This window comes from Eubalaena glacialis, chromosome 3 (genome assembly GCF_028564815.1).
Source record: "Eubalaena glacialis isolate mEubGla1 chromosome 3, mEubGla1.1.hap2.+ XY, whole genome shotgun sequence".
NCBI lineage: Eukaryota > Metazoa > Chordata > Mammalia > Artiodactyla > Balaenidae > Eubalaena > Eubalaena glacialis.
This window is the reverse complement of record NC_083718.1, coordinates 15933452-15950244: the sequence shown is the minus strand read 5'-3', so window position 1 is coordinate 15950244 and position 16793 is coordinate 15933452. Positions and strand designations below refer to the sequence as shown.

The window sequence follows — 16793 nt, the reverse complement described above, 5'->3', positions numbered from 1 at the left end:
GTGCCAGATGTTTCTTTTTCTCTGATTTGGACACTATTTCTCAGTATTTTCCAAATGTATTTTCTAATCAATTATACAAAACCATCAGATTGAGAAGGTTTAGATTGTGTGTGTGCTGTGTATGCGTACTATTGCATCCCCCCTTTTAATTTTCAAAAAAATTTTTTGAATGTTTGGAGGGAACTTGCTTTTTATGTTTTGATTTTTCAAATATTTTGCCATTTTAATTGATGGCAATGCATGTATATTTGGAAGATAACTCACTAAGGCAAAGCAATAAAAGAAAAAGTACAGTTTTAAATAAATTGGCTTCTCACTGGCCAGTTAAAGTCCATTTCAATATACTGGCATAGATCTATATGTGCATTTGAATATAAATACATAGCATGCAACACTAGCCATTAGAAATGCAGCCTCTGGCTATATGGAATTCTTTCACACAATATAATAAATAAAAACACTGGCTTTTGGCATTTAAAATCTATTAAAAGAGTTGTTTAAAGTGTTAAACTCATGGAGAGCCTACCTAAGATCAGATTACATTGTAAAAAATGAACTTGGAAGCAAATTTATATTTTGATTATCAAAGGCAGTCTCTGTCATATACATTCCTCTGTGCCTTCTCATCTTGCTTTGAGTGAAACAAAATTGCATATATACTTTTCATCATTTTGATTGGAAGTACACATTATGTATAATATGCTTTGGCAGCACTTACCTAGGCAAAGAAAACAAATTAATGTTAGCCATACTAAGGGCTGTCAGGCATATCACAGACATATCAATTTAACTTTGCTTCCTCATACACCTCTGCAAACAGTTGCTTAAGATGGTACTAAATAAAAGGGAAGCTACCCAATAAATTCTCATATTGTATTAGAGATTGATGGCTAGTAGAAGTGCAATGAAAACCAGCGTGTTTGCTTACTTCTCTTTAAAACTCTAACTGTGGGAATACAGAAAGCGTAGACGATAATGAGTTTTGTTTAAAAAAAAAAGAGTATAACTGAAGCTTGTTCACATCTTTTTACTATCTTGGAAGTAATGGGATAATAATGGGATTTACTTTTTTAAAAAGTCTGAAGTGGTGAGCCTCGGTTGCTCTTATGTGTGATGTATATAAAGACTTTAACAAGTGGAGAGTCAGAAGCAGCAGCCTTGCCAGTCCGCTTTAAACAAGGGACATTTCTTTTTTGTTGCACTTTGCATACATTTTCTGAGAAAGAAAAAAAAAAATCTTGTTCTTTCTTTTTATCTGGCTTATTCAATAGGCAAAAAAAAAAAAAAAAAAAATGAAATTTAAAAAAGTAAATCAAGAACTTAGGCACAGAAAATAGGCAGAAGCATACTGAATTCTTTTTTTCTCCTCCATGATCAGAATGGTATCTTTGTATGTGACAATTCCTTTTTCATCTGCTCTAGGCAGATTTTACTCATTTAAAATGCTTTTGAGAATTTAAACGAAGGACTCGTTAAATAAATACATTTACTTTCTTTTTAATACAGTATGAGTAAAAATGTTTGAAAAGGTGTCCTTTTCAAGGCAGCTAAAATGTTGTTACAGTTCATACTTAGAAGAATTTCTTTTGCTTTGAAAAGAATATCTAAAATTATGTCCAAAGTGAGCAAAAATAGTGAGTCATATAAAAAATTATAGAGACTAAGGTACTTAAGAGAAAAACTCAAATGTGAGGTTGTTCAATCAATGGCCCTTTGCCCTCCGTAATTCCAAATTATTGTAGTACTTTCACTTCTCCAAAAACGTAAGTTGGCCATGTTACATTGTATTCATTTTTCCATAAATGAAAGAATACTCTAACAATGCTTTCTTCACAGCCATTAATCTATTAAAACAGATCAGATATTTTGAGGAAGAATGTCATACCCATAACCAACTATTCATGGCCAAAGAAAGGGAAAGATGTATATGAGAAAGTGATTGTATACAGTTGGTTCTGGGTCCTATGAAATGACAGAAGCATCCCTTTTATCCACAGACTTAAATGAGACCTGCCTCATCAGTCATGGGATCATAGTGTCACAGATGGAAAGGCAACCATCAGCTGAATTGTACTGAACTGCACACTTGGCTAATTCATCTTATTGCCCTCCTCATCTAAGGAAAGGCCCATTCTGTTCTTGGAGTCTAGACAGAATCAGGAGTTGGGCTCAGGTGGGAGCATGTGGCTGCCTTTTTCTGTTCTCTCTTAGCCATTCAGCAAAGGGAGGTGAGGAACAAATGTGCAATTTATGCACAGAAGCCCAAGCAGAGATTCTTTCCTAGGGTCAGGAATTTATTATTCAGTTGTTGAAGTAAAGTTCATATTTCTCTTATGTTCTAGAAATATCACTGTTGTCTTTCATGCTCCAAAGAGCTACCCAGAAATGATTAGGGATGTCTCTCAATTTGTATGAACCATGAACTAGGGTAAGCATTTTGTACCAGATAGAAATGGAGAGCAGATCATCCACTTACGTTAGTCTGGAAGATGGTTCTTTTTTCATACCTTTATATGGAACTGTTCAGTTGGTTAAGTCTGAAGAATGAGAAAAATGATGAGGTTAAACACTCAAATTGTATTTTTTAATTTCCTTATAGTGAACAAAACTTTAATGTCTAGAGCATTTATGAGGGTTTTAATGATTGGAAAATCTATCCTGAGAATGTGGTCACCATATGTTACAGCCTTGCTTTCTGTCTTGTCTTCAGTGTATGGGGTAAGTTCGGTGATACTGTCTGTTGTCTTACTTTGCTTACGTTATAGAACCTCTCTGCCCCACATTGAAATAACCTGAAATATGAGGAAGTGCCCATTCAGTTCTTAAAAACTTTCCTGAACCCCCTCCATCCCAGCAGCGTTTTCTTTTAAAATTGCTGTTTTTCTATTCATCTGTTTTGCTAAAGGATCATTTACTTTAGTGAAAGGTAAGTGCATGATATTCATGCCGATTTGCATACACAGTACACTTTATTCCCCCAACCCGCCCTGAATTCCAAAGAGATTGCCTTCAACTTTTCATATTTGTTTTTCTTTCGTCTCTGTTTGTCGTGCATTCTAGTTGAGTGCTTTTATAGTGTTTTCTTGATTGTTGTCAGTTTGGGGTACTGCTACTGACATTTTTGTTAAGTTAATGTCACAGCAGAAAAACCTATGGCAAACTGGAATCTGGCCACAGCGCGCGGAAGATACAACTTCTGTTTGATTGTGTGTAAATACAGTTAGTTAGTGGGGGATTTATCAGATAGCTTGGCAGAAAGAGAGAGGAGCCGTAGAAACTGTTTTCAGTAACTGTGCTGTTCATACACCTGATAAGATGGAGAGAGCTTTTCGAAATGCTGATAGGCTTTGAATAAGAAAAGGATAATCACTTCTACTGGCACCAGCTTATCGGGAATGAAGTAAAATGCCAACACTTTTACATTAGCGAAAGTAAATGTTTTAGACACTCTGTGCCTTTTTTCCTTCAAGTTAAATAGTAGGGGTGCTTTTGAGTGTGCTATAATGAATAGAAGGATTTATTACCTGGACGAAATTACAGGTGAATCTGTTGATAAAGGAACCCTCAGCGTCAACAGCAGCTTCTCTGATAAGCAGGTGCATCTATGTGTACGTTCTTTGGAGAAATTAAGTATTTCTTTTTCCACTCCAATTCCATTAACCATCGTTTCTGATGTTCGAAGATGCAGTTATGTCCTGTGCCAATCGAGTCTCCTTGTTTACCAGCAGATGGGTGACAGGCATTTGAAACTTAGCTTATCAGACTTGGAAAATGCTGGTGTGACCTACCATGTAAGTTGGGGCATCTTAACGTTTCTGTCACTTGTGCTGAAGCAGCCAACTCCTATACAAGAAATCGTACTTTTTTCCCCCAGGAATGGAATGAGATTCAGTATAAATTTAGGATAGGTTAATGAGAAGATAAATGCATTTGGCCAAGTAGTTGTCCATTTTAAAGCACCTCCCCTTAAAAAAGAGAGATACTGGTTTTGCGCTTCAGTATAAACCATGAACTTTCCCTGGCTTTCCCCTTTTCTCTTCTTTGTAATTTGATGCCTACAAATAATTTGGCGTATTCAGATTTGATAAATGATAGTGCAAGAGCAGATTGATTGATTTTGGATTACTATTGATTACTCTCCATGAGATCACTGTGACACACTCGAATCAATAGTATTCGATTAAGCAAGGCACCACCGTTCTATACCTCCAGCGGCGGTGGGGAATCCAGGAACAGAATGTTCACAAGCTGATAAATTGACAAAGCGTTCGGCTTTAACTAGCCCTTGGTTCAGCACTAGTTCCTTAAACTATATTTCATTGGAAAGTTCGTTTTTGCAACTCTGGGCCTTTCTGTGCAAGAAAGGTCATCCGTTTAAGGTTTATTAAATTTTAACTCAAAACAACTGGGCTCCATTGAGATGTAAAATAATTTAAGTACTTACTGCAGGCAACCTTCATGCTTTTGAGCTGTCGCTCAAAGGTTTCATTCTTTTACGAAGATGTCAATTGTCAACATAAAAATGCATCACTGGCAATGTAATGGTTTAAGATTCAAACTGAAATGAAAATTCCTGCCCGAGGAAAGCACTATCCTCCAACTAAGGTGGTCTTCACTTTCTTCAGAAGTGGGCAAACTTAGGAGCTGCACTGGGAGGCCGCGGCAGGTAGCACACCTTGATCAATTGCACAGCCGAGGCTCCTTTTTTCCCTGTCTTATCGGAGGGTATTCATCGCATCGCCAATACTACATGCAAAACACTAAATATCCTCTGATCTGAGAGCTGCTACTGCCGCTGATACACTGAAATCTTTCTGTCTTGAGCAAACTTACAAAGTCGCTGGGGGAAGAAAAGATCATCCATGATTCAAGTCCTTTAGCGAAGGACCTCAAGGATGAGATTTTCCATCCTATTCCATCAATGTGTAGTCTTGGCCCTTGGGATGAAGCATTTACTCTTTTGTTATATGGGATTGCCAAGTTGCTTCTCAAAAAGGCAAGCCTTAGAGCGAACGCTCCATTGAATGAGTGGATGGTCTAACGTGCAAAACTTGATTTTCAGTGAAATTTTGACAGCTAGGGCTTGTGGACCCCAAATCTTAACAGGCTCAAGTCTTGAAATATACTTCGATAAATTTTCTTATTTTGATAGTGGGTTTAAAAAAAACCCAAAATGAATCTGAGGTGGCTTTCTGAGGGAAAATGAGGAGGAAAGTCAAGTTTGGAGTTATGAAATTCCCCGACAAAACTTCAGACTTTTTTGCATGAAAGTGAGATACTAGGATTCTAATTAAATTAGGTTGAACCACATGAAATGGCCATTTTTCTAGGTCAAGGAATGGTCAAATATCAGCAATTTTGTGTGATTCCACATAATAATTGAATTTATTCCTATACTGTCCATATCCCATAAACAAATTGAAAGCAAAAACTATATTTTTAATTTTAGGATGGGCTGTGTCCGATTATGAAAGACACATGAATTCTGTCTGCAATTATAGCAAGTATATTACAGTATCAGTTTTTGACAACTACTCTTTTCTTTAACACCAGTAGAGAGTTCCCAAGAACACAGTCTTATACACACTGAAAAAGCGTGCGTTTATCTGGCTTCTCACCTGTTGTAGCCAAGCTGCTTCTGAGCATCCCTGTAAATTTCTCACCTGCCGAGGAAGAGTATGGCACAAACAAGTGAGTTAGGCTCGAGGGCTGACCCTCCAAAACAGCACGTTGCTCAGGGTAAATAGTTGGAAAGCAATTTGGGAAGAAGATGCCAACACCTCAACTATGGCATCCCCACATCCATTCATTAACAGAATGTTAGTTGGCTAGTTAGCGCTTTGCGTGCTTCCCCCCAGAGAAGTATTAAAACTGTGCTCCATTAAATTTATGCACCCTTGTGGGTTAGGCAGATGTGCAGCTCCCCGAGTGTCGGCAGTGGAGCCCATGATGCTTTATTGGCTGTGGCAGGCAGGAAAGGTGCTTCAGGAGATGTAATAAAATGATCCCAGAATCTTCATTTGACCCCCCAGATGTGCAGCTCCTCTCGGAGTCACGCTGTGCTGGCCAGTAGGAACTCTCGGTGCCCACCAGCGGGAAGAATCCGGCTCCCAGAAAGGAAGGAAATTGACTCTTTAGGTGGGAGGGAGGGGCTCCGGGGCCACCGCTGGAAATGTCAGCAGAAAGTTCATCTTGACTTAGGGTCACATCAGGACCGGGTAAGTTTTTCTCACTCTGGGTAAGCATATGACAGCTTACATCTTGTTTCCGAGAGAGGGAGGGTGGGCATCGTTTACTGGAACTTGATGGAGCGAATGCCTCCGACTGGTCCCACTGTCAGTCTTGGAGTTTTCCCTTAGTGGTGCATTTCCCCCCTGTCTGTGTCACTGAATTTGATTTATCGCTGGTACTAAGATCAAAAAAGAATTCATTCCTTTTGATGTGTGCTATTAGGCACATGCAGTGCAGGATGGGGAGGGGGCAGAGCCGTCTTAGCATACAAGTCACTGTCTTGGTCACCCGGTGGCCACTGACGGCAGAATATATATTTTCTATCTCTGTTCACTTTGGATGTAGAATTCTATGAATAGAGAGGTGAGCTATAGGATATTTTAAATTAATAATGAGGTTTGTTTCACATACAGATTCTTTTGGTAAGGACACAAAGAGTGGCTAGCATGTACATCTGATTCTAGCAACCTTTTTTTCTTTTTTCCTTTTTCCTTTTTCTTTTTTTTTGTTTTTGTTTTTTTTATTATATTGGCATTCATTTTACCAAAAGACATAAAAAGCCAAGGAATATAAATAAGCCAGTGGGGTGGGGTTCAGGCTTTCAAAAAAGAGCAGTTGGTTGCATTTACTGTTAGGTGGGAAATTTGGGACATCGGAGGCTTGTCTGCAAATGAGAGGAGAGATTTTGGTGGGGTCTGCTTCTCCTGTATTCACGACCCTGATCAGGCTTTGTTTCCAGCTCTGTCCAGTAGCTTTTGTCCGGCTTCTCAGTTTAGTGGGATTTGTCTGAGCAGCATGAGCCCCGACCCATCAGCAGGCTGCTAGTCAGCAGCAGGTGTGAACAACATAAAACAGGATTAACGCTGAACCAAAGTGTGGACTAAAAACAGAACCCCTGCCTTGCTTTGAAAAAGGACGGCAGGACTGGAAGATAGAAGCCACTCTGGTCCTGTCCACTCTTTGTTTGCTAAACAGTGTTCAAGGGCTATGCAAATACTTCTGTTTAGGTGCCCAGGAGGCGTGCTAGGGATCTGTGCTCATTCTCTCTCTCTCTCTCTCTCTCTCTCTCTCTCTCTCTGTTTTTAAACTGTAAACGCAAAACTTATGTCGACACTTCTTCTCAGACTTTCAGAGAGGAAAAACAAAGCAGAGCAAAAGTGGTCTGGGGAAATCTTGAACCAGGATTACAGGTGAATTTTGCAAACATACTGTCTTGACTTCAAATTTAAAGTCGATAGTCATTCAGGGTGCTGTATTTCCCACCTCTTAAGAATATTGTTGGTTGGTTTATTCTAAGATATTTTTTGTGTTTAATTATGTGACTCAATGTATACTCTCACCTAGGTAGGTGAACCACAAATAAATAAAATAAGTAATTTCATTAGAGATTATAACCACTACGCCCCCAATTTTTTTTTTTTTTTTCAGTCAGCACTACCTACATAGTGGCAAGAAAGCTGGCAAAAAAAAGATCATAGTTAACATAGGGGACTGCATGAGTTTAACCAGTCGGGCATTGCATTGAATTTATGGCATTTGAATCACATTATCGATATTTCGTTTAGGAAAGAGAAAGGTCGCCTATAAATATATATTTTTCTTTAAATTATGCTAATTCTAGTATATACTGTATATCAGGCTAAAATTTAGATATCTATGTTTTCTCTGTTAGGTTTAGGCTAACTTGCATTTTGCAACGTTAAGATAGTCACATCCAGAAAGGCATCGGAAATAAAGGAAATAATTAAATCAGTTACAGAAATTGTATTACACACACACACACATACACACACACATACACACACACATACACACAAATACAGACACACACAGGTACTAACTCTTCTTTAAACACAGGCAAAGCAAATGCAGAGTTTTTTGCATATGTATATAATAGTATGACACTAATTTCTGATAACTCCAAAAGTATGTTCAAATATAGATATTTATGTAAGGTGGATCTGTTTGAGAATATCATATAGACTTTCTAAAAGAATAATTTTGCAATGTCAGAAATCAAAATTTTAATTATCATTCATTTTCAGCAGCATCTTATACCATACATTACCGTATTGTCTTTTATATCCAGGGCTTAAACTGTAATTACCCACTCATTCCTTCACCCTTTGCTTATACTTACTCTTCTTTAATTTTTTAAATGGCAGTTATTTTTTAGCTGAGACTTTGCTACTACTTTTATTTTAGAAGTAATCTTGCCTGCCAGTTTAACTGTGGCAATCTGAACACACATCTACATCATTATAAAATATATAAATGCTAAATATTAAATTTAATTTTACAGTTACTATCTTTAAATGTTAATTTATTACCATTTGCCTTTTAATGTGTTTCTAAGAAATGTCCAGTCCCTTCTGTTTAGTATTATTAAGTACCTTTGGTTATGTACATTAATTAGGTTGTGGGCAAATAGCTTAATGAGAGTTAATGAAATCAAGTTTAGAAGATACCAATTTAAAATTGATTTTTGAAGTGAATTTTTTATAACCAACTCTCTGGCGTCCAATTGATTACTTATAGTAACTTCTCACGTTGCATCAAAATGATTACATGCATTCCTTTGCAATTTTTTAAATCATTAAAGTAATCAATATTTAGTGCATTAAACTGCATTTTCTTGATCATTCATTCCAAAATATTTGACTGTGTGCAGGCCCTGTCCTGGGCACGAAGATCCTGAAATAAATGATAAAAATATAAAATGATCTTGAGTGCATTAAAAAAACACTCTAAAATGGGACTTTATATACTTAAGTTTTCACTTTATACTTGGGTCAATCTTCAGAAAATGATTTCAGGAATTTAGGTAGCAGAGGTTTTACATAAAACTTAAGCAAGTTGGAGCTTCCATTCTGATTTTCTGATTTTCTGATTTGGGCCTTCTAGAGCTGACAGGAAGTTAGCCCCCAAGAACACAATTAGAAGTGGTACATTTAGATCCTAAATATTGCAAAAGTGTGATTGGGGGTCTTAGAGCAGTCAAGTCTGGTCCTGCCTGCTTCCTTGTGAAACCTTTGAAGATTTGATCCCGAAAGTTGCCATGACATCTTAAAATGCTCTAAATGACTTGTGTGTGGTTTGTTTCTTAGACTGGAAGTGAAAGGGGGAAAATGCTTTAAAAGATCAGGTAAGAAAAGATATTTCCGAGGTCATAGGAAAAGGAAGGGGGATGTATCTGAACTCTAGAAGGTTTGTGTAGTTTGACTTTGAGGGAAAGGTGTGCATTAGTAAATTTATTCTAATCAAAGTAAATGACTATTGAAAGGTAATTTTTCTAAGGAAACCTTGCCCTTAATCTTGAGATAATCTCACAGCTACTGTCTTTGTCCAACAGTCCTGCAAAACTACCCAGTGCTGTTCCCCAAAGCCTGGGATTTCAATTTGCCCGAGGACTCGATGATGGAATTCAAAGCAGTTTTCTGTCTTTGCAGTCTCTTTTCAGTGAATGCATTTTATTCAAGTGTTTTATTTATTTATTTTTTGGAAGATACAGCTTGGTTTGCTTCAGGTCATTAAAATGATTCTCTGTTGCAGTTTTGGATGTTTATAATTAGATGATTAGTGAAGTTAGGTAGTAAGATTTATACTGGCATCAGTTAAGTTTATAGAAAGATTAAAATCATGGTGTCATGGTACCATTACCAATCTGAATATGCCAGAAATAACTCAGGAGAATTTTTGTCAAGTGTTTATACTCAATTAAAATTTATACGACGTGTTACCGAGTGATCGTCTCATGATAGCTTGGCACCATGAGGTTGCAAACTTCCAATTTCAAGTGATATGCATTGCAATTTTTGTCTTCCAGTCCCATAGAATTACGAACTTTGGAAGGGAAATGCTGCGCTTTTTGGAAATGACACTAGAAATATGAGACAAAGAACTGTCTCAAACTTGGGCACAGCTGATATTTTCTGCAACACTGAAAAGCTAGAAAAATACAGTTTTTCTCTCCACTCACCAGATGCAAAGGGCAGCTTACCTTTATACAAATGCATTGCAGACATGAGCTGAATCATCTCACCTGTGTTTTCCCTTCATTTGTGTTTTTTGCAAAGTATCTATGAGACTACATTTCTCCCTCCTAGTTTTCCTGACTCTTCCGGTATCCATCCCCTTGAATCCTCTTTTCTTCACTTTCTATTAAGCCGAGGTGGAATTTTCAAACGGATGAGTCCTTCTTTATGCATAGGGCCAAAAGGCACTGCAAAACCTTCACCATGGTCTTCGAAAACCCACTAACAAAGCAACAGCGTAAAGAATCCGGGGTTGCTGGAGGTGGGGGGGCAGGGAGGAGGAGGGCAGCTGGTAATTTACGTTTCCTCTAGGAATGCTTGTAGAGGGTTTGCCAGTGCCCCACTTCCACCCCACCCCCAAACTCAGCACTCCCGCTCAGTGTTCAGATGATGATAATGTACCTGGAAAGAAAGGCGGCCCGTGCCGAAGCAAGCAGCATCAGACAGGGCGTCCTGCCAACTGCCTCACCTGCTGCATCCATGGGTCCATCTGGTGACTTCAGTAGCTCGTTGTAGGCCTCTTCCGAGGAACATTCGGGCTGAAAAGCAGGCAGTGTGAATTATTTAGGTAGCTAGTGTAAATCCACAGAGGGAAAGGAGAGGAGGAGCAGGGGAAGAATCTGCGAGAGCCTCATGCTCCCTTAGCCCTGGGTGCTTTGGAATGCTCAAAGGAACGCAGAAAAGCATTTGATTTGCATAGAGATAGAGATGTATAGATCATCGTGCAGATGACAAACCCATGAGTTTTATCTAGATTTAGATTAGCAGTGCTCAACCTGTTTTGCACTGAAAATATGGCCAGCTTCGGGTAGGGAACCTTTGGGGACTTTTCAGGATAAGTGAAACTGATGAAATGTAATATTTTTAGGCATTGATTTAACAGAAATAAAACAACTCTGTGTCCTTTCTGAAACTGTTGATTTTGTTCCTGGCGGGCGGGGGCAGGCGGGGATAATGCATTTGACTTTTTAGTGAATTGTGATTTATACATATTGGGTTCTTTCTTTTTCTACTAGATAAAAACAAGTAGAAAAAAATTTTAGGTTAATTTTATTTGTATAGGTGGCCAGTCAAAAATATTTTGGTTAGTTGCTGTATACCAAACCCTGTTATGGAATTCAACATATCCATTAATATATCCTAAATATGCAATGAAAGCCCTCAATCGTAGGAATCTTTGTAGGACTTTGTGTGTTTTGGGTCTAGGTAAACCATATGGATAGGCATGTCCTCTAGGAATTACCTGATGAATGCAAAAACTAAATACTTAAAGAAATTGTAAACTGGACTTAAATAAACCATCTATACTGAAATAAGGAAAGTTTTAACAAAATGGTTTTAAAAGACTTCCTGGTATCTAACAAGATAAATTTACCAGGCTGAAATTGTCATTGAAATCTAGGAAGAGCTAGTCTGTAGGAAAATGATTTCTAAATTCTAAGTGAAGGTTTAGAACTATGAATGGCATTAGTAGTATCGAGACTGAAACGAACTGTTCCTGTTTTCTTTCCTGAGAATCATTTAGGGGGTAATATAATTTGGGGGTAGGGGGTAGGAGCTTCATTTAAATTAATTTATGATTTTTTTATGCACTCCCCTCATTTTTACTGTATAGATTCTTACAGATACATGGATAATGTTACGTATTACATCTAACCTCTTTATGTTTTAATGGACAAGCTTATGATAGAGCCATGAAAAAAAAGAACGTGTTTGTGAATCGTTCCCCTGGTTGTATCTGTCCAGAAAGACATGTGGTGTTTGTGTTCTAGAATAGACTAGATTCTTTAGGGTTTCTTTACTCCATCCCACTTGACTCAATTCAGTTGCAAAGTAAATTTAATGGAGCTGTTTTTTTGAGCCAGTAAAGCTCTAGCCTTCACTTAAATAAGCAATGTCTATTTGGAGCGAAATATGCATGAAAATGAAACATACTGCTAATTCAAAATATAAGCATCAGCCCAATTCATAGTTGTTCAAATAAAACACTTTTTATTTCAAGGAAATGTATTTATAACCAGTCACTTTCCAAAAAGTATTTGAGATGATTCCTTTTTATATGCATTTGAATCCATTTTCCAGGGCCAAATAAAATGAGCTATTTGTCGTAAGCCAAGTAACTCCATAAAATTTAAAGGCATTAAATAAAATTCAGGAGCGTTAGAGCATACCTGGTTTGTCCTCTCCCCTAATCTTTCTTCTTCTGCGCCACAGTTCTTCCTCTCACATCCCAGCTGTCTCTCTCCCCAGCCCCACACTGAACAATACAACATTCACCCCCAGCTTTGCATCGTACCATTATAGAAATAAAGCCCCCTCCCCAAGATTATATTTTCCCAGAATTTGTAACTTTTTAAATTATCTTTTCCTGGAAGTAATCTATTGCTCCTGGAGTTACTTGGATACTGTTGGCTGATGATTGAATGCCTACTCTTTTGACAGGCAAAGAAGGACAAAGTTGAGAGAGACATGAATTAATTAGAAATAACATGTACATGGTGATGGCAGTGGTTTAACTACAAGAACAGGAGTTGACACTGTTTAATTGGCAACTTCAGGGAACGCTTATAGATATTTTAGGCTCCATCAATGTACAAAGTAATGAAATGTTTTAGAAAAAAATTTAAATATCTATATAAGAACACAGGCTTTTTACATATTGCCTTAATTGCTTTTATTCACCCTGACTGGCTGTTTGTTTGTTAAGTTTTGTTCTTATTTAAGACTTAAGGCATGAGGCTTCCTGAGCATTGTTTTATCTCCTTTTGTATTCTGAGGTTCGGGTGTTAGAACATCTCTGATCTAATCTGGACAGGGCCAGCTTTATATTATCTTTGAATAATTTACATTCATATGATTTCATCAGATCATGTACCTGTGTCAGCTTTGCCTGGGATATGTAATAACTTACTTTTCTTACGATCATGAAAAAATGTATACTTGTTTTGATAGGAAGAGTTTAGAGTATGTTTATTTCCATAAAATGTCAATGGAAGCTTAGTAAATGAACATGTACTTGCTCTAAACATCTCTTTTTAGCATTTTACAGATGTATTCTTTCATCTTCTCTCAGAAAATCCATAATCTGGATGTTAATTTTATTTTTATTTGATTGGCATCTTCATTGAAGGTGTTATTTAAAGACATGAGCATCAACTGTTAAAGAAATCTTATGTGCCCAAGTATTTGTCAGGAAATTTAAAAGAGAAATTTCATAATTTGTCAAGGAACTACCCAGAAGGAAATTAATTCGTGTTATTACTACTTTCTTTTTAAGAATGCTGACTTTGTAATTATGTAGTCAATTGGTAAGTCTAATGATTTAATTAGAACCAAAAAATAAATAAATGTTAATAAAAGCCTTTGTGTAACACATTATGTATTTCAAAAGTAAATCTCCTTTTAGTGGTTATCCCTGAAATTTGCTATTGACAGTTTCGTCAAATGAGCTATAGTTATGGAAGGCTTAGCTGCTTTAAGTGTTGCCCTCTAATAGCAGTTATGGTGTTATTATATGGGATAAGTAGCAAATAGTAGCATCCCAGTTGCTTCTTAATAGCCTCCGTAAAAAACTTCATTACCCCATTCATAGGGAAGAAGAAGGATGTAATAATAAATCACCAGTATTTTTATAGGCTCATGAGTAGGGAGGTAAGGTGACCATTTGGGGTTTCCCCAAAGCAGAGCTAATAAATAGAATGGTATTTACATAAGCACTGAAGACAGTCAGCATAGCCTGGTCATCTTTTGTTTCGGGGTGTCACAACTGGCCCAGGCATGATGCCAGATTTCTTTATTTTCTTAAAATATAGATTAAACCTTGGTTGTATTTGATGTGAGAGAACCCGTGATGAGAGAGGAAACAGGTCTTCTGATGAGCGCAAACAGAAGAAGCATCATCTGTGCATACAGAGTGATGAAGCAGTTCAGAGAAATCTACCAGGGCCTTTCCGCCACTATTTCCTGATCTGGCAGAATGTCCTACTGTTCATCTCAGGATCAGAGTATGAGAGTCATATTGGGTATAGGTTTTAAAAATAATGCATTTTATTTTCGGATGTAAGATACAATGGTACAGACTATGGGTTTGGAAGCCAAAGAAATGAATGCTCTTACTTAAAGTATGTCAAGTTTAATTATCTAATAAAATAGCACACACACACACACACACAAAATGCTTGGTGAGAGTGGGCACTCAATAAATATTTCATGCCCCCTCCTACTTTGCTGTTAATAATGGGTTGTTAGAAGCACTAGAAGGGAAGTACAAAACTGAGATTTCACTTCTCAAAGCCAAATTAGCTTCTTACCTCAACCGACAAATTCTGAAGTCGAAATGAGTCATAATAAGGATTAGTCAGGGAAGCTTGAATTGAACCTATTTCTCCTGCATGTGTGGCTCCTTATCAGCCTCCTACTACTTATAATTGCTGGATTCACTTTCTGAAATTAGCAGAGGGGAAAGCAAAGTAAAGACAGAAACCTAGCCCCTTGCATTTTTTCTTCCCTGCCTAGAATGGCAGGGTAAGAATAGGACTATAAAAATACAGTATTTAATGATTATTATTAGAGGAAATGCAGAAATAAAACTATGAAGGAGAGAAGATAGATTCTAGCAGATTGTCGTGAGGTTAAAGATATTTGAAGGGGTCCTTTTGTCTTCAGTTTCTCCTATCTTTTAAACACTGCAATCTGGCTTCTGAAGTTAGAAGTCCCTAAAAGCCTTGTTACCGGTAGTCTGAGTGCCTATCTCATAGTTATGAGAGAGTGTGTGTGTGTGTGTATGTGTGTGTGTCTGGGAGGTGGTCTTTAATCTATTTCAGGTCAGTTTTCCTGAAGGAAGGGTTAAATCAACTGGTTGAGCTGATGATTTTACTCTCCTGTGGTGATATTTTATTTATATGTTAAAATGCTTGGAAAGTGATTAATTTGTCAGGGGAACATCATGTTCCTGTAAATTTGCTGAATATGTAATAAAATTGCCATAACACTGATGGGGAAAATGAAGATTTTTTTTTAAAACCAAAATAGCCAAAGGGTCTTCCTGTATTTCCATCAGTTTATATTTACTTGAATTTCTCCCTTTAAAAACAACAGCTTTGAAAGACTCCTTGCTTGAAGTTAAGGGAGACATCGGAGCTGGTGAGGTTAAAAAAAAAAAAGGGGGGGGAGGGGAGGAAGGTAATGGAAGAAGAGAGATGGAATGGTGGATTCTGCTGCCTGTTCTCTCTCCCTGGACCAACAATGACTGATACATCCATTAAATTTCAGCCCAGGCTGATTGACTGAGTGGATTTATATAAATTAAAAAATACAGGTCATATACCTTTTCTGATAGACTGTAAATGAGAAATAGGAATTCCTTTAAACCTCAAAGGAGGAAATCCATAGGCGAGGCTTTCGAGTCAATAAAGCACTACAGCATCAACTCTTCTTGCTGTGTTTGTACAATAAGTTTTAGTTAATAGACAAATATTATACCAGCCTTCCCCCTGACTTTTTCCAGCAAGAGGTAATTTGTAAATGAATCCACACGGTGTTGAAGATTTTCCAGCTTTTGTTGCAGTTTGAACTTGTGCTTTCCAGACGGGAAGGAGGCAGAAATCATCCCTTGCTCCGTTTTCTTGGTGTAACAACTGAAAATGGCATTAGTTCAGGAACAATGACTTTTATTCACAGTCATTCTCTCAGCGCCATGTCCATTTGTCCATTGGAATGAGCCACTTATCATGCTTCCAGGTTTTTCCTCTTTCAACATCAAGTGTTATGAAAGGAAAATTCCATTTTTTCCTGGCCCTCCATGACAGGCAGACTGAAGATTGTGGTCATTTGGATTAAAAACATATCCATCACCACCAGCTGGCAGGTTATTATGATGTCTCCTTTGAATATATGAATTTCATACGCTGCCCGTTGGAAGTCTAAGAATGCCACCTTTTTAGATAAATAGTTATCCCATTGGTGATGTACAGCATACTGTTGCCATATTTTCTCACTTTTACAGCATTCTTGCCCTTATCACCCATTACATAAATCTTTGGCTTTCATATTTAATGAAACGACTAGGGTAACAACCCCCTGTACTCAGTATAGTTAACCAATCATACGCCATCATTTGACTATCATTATTTGGGTTTTTTGCGGCAGCTATTTTAGTAGACCGTCTAGTTTAAATTTGACAGCACATTTGATACAGCAGTGCAGGTAAATACGCAGATCACCTTATTTCTGTGCTACCTATGACCTCAGCATGCAGCCTTCAGCTTTGTGAGGTTCCGTGGATAGAAAGATGGATGAGTGAATAAAGTTTCCAATGTCAGTCAGTGTTATTATCAGAGCCTGATAACCTGTCAGCTGAATTTTGGAGAGTGGGGAGAAATATGGACATGTGGGGGAAGCCTAGGACAGGAGTGACCATTTCTCAAGAGATCCATTTTTGCTAAACCTCAGTTCCCTGAGTCACCAGAATCTTTGGTTCTTTAGGAATGGAAGAGAGGTATCACTCCATCTCTCCTATAGAGGTTTCTG

At 37.6% G+C, this 16793-nt stretch overlaps 1 protein-coding gene across 13 annotated transcripts in view; it reads left to right on the top strand.

Annotated features, from left to right (window-relative positions):
- The window catches only part of ESRRG (estrogen related receptor gamma), a 627966-nt gene that overhangs the window by 419489 nt on the left and 191684 nt on the right, over positions 1–16793 (top strand). The window contains exon 1 of one of the 13 annotated variants that reach the window (XM_061187302.1): positions 6093–6218. The exons of the other annotated variants lie outside the window; for them this stretch is intronic. The gene's annotated coding sequence lies outside the window, so the exon portion shown is untranslated. Of the gene's footprint in view, positions 1–6092; positions 6219–16793 lie in introns of those variants that run through there. 13 annotated transcript variants of the gene reach the window in all.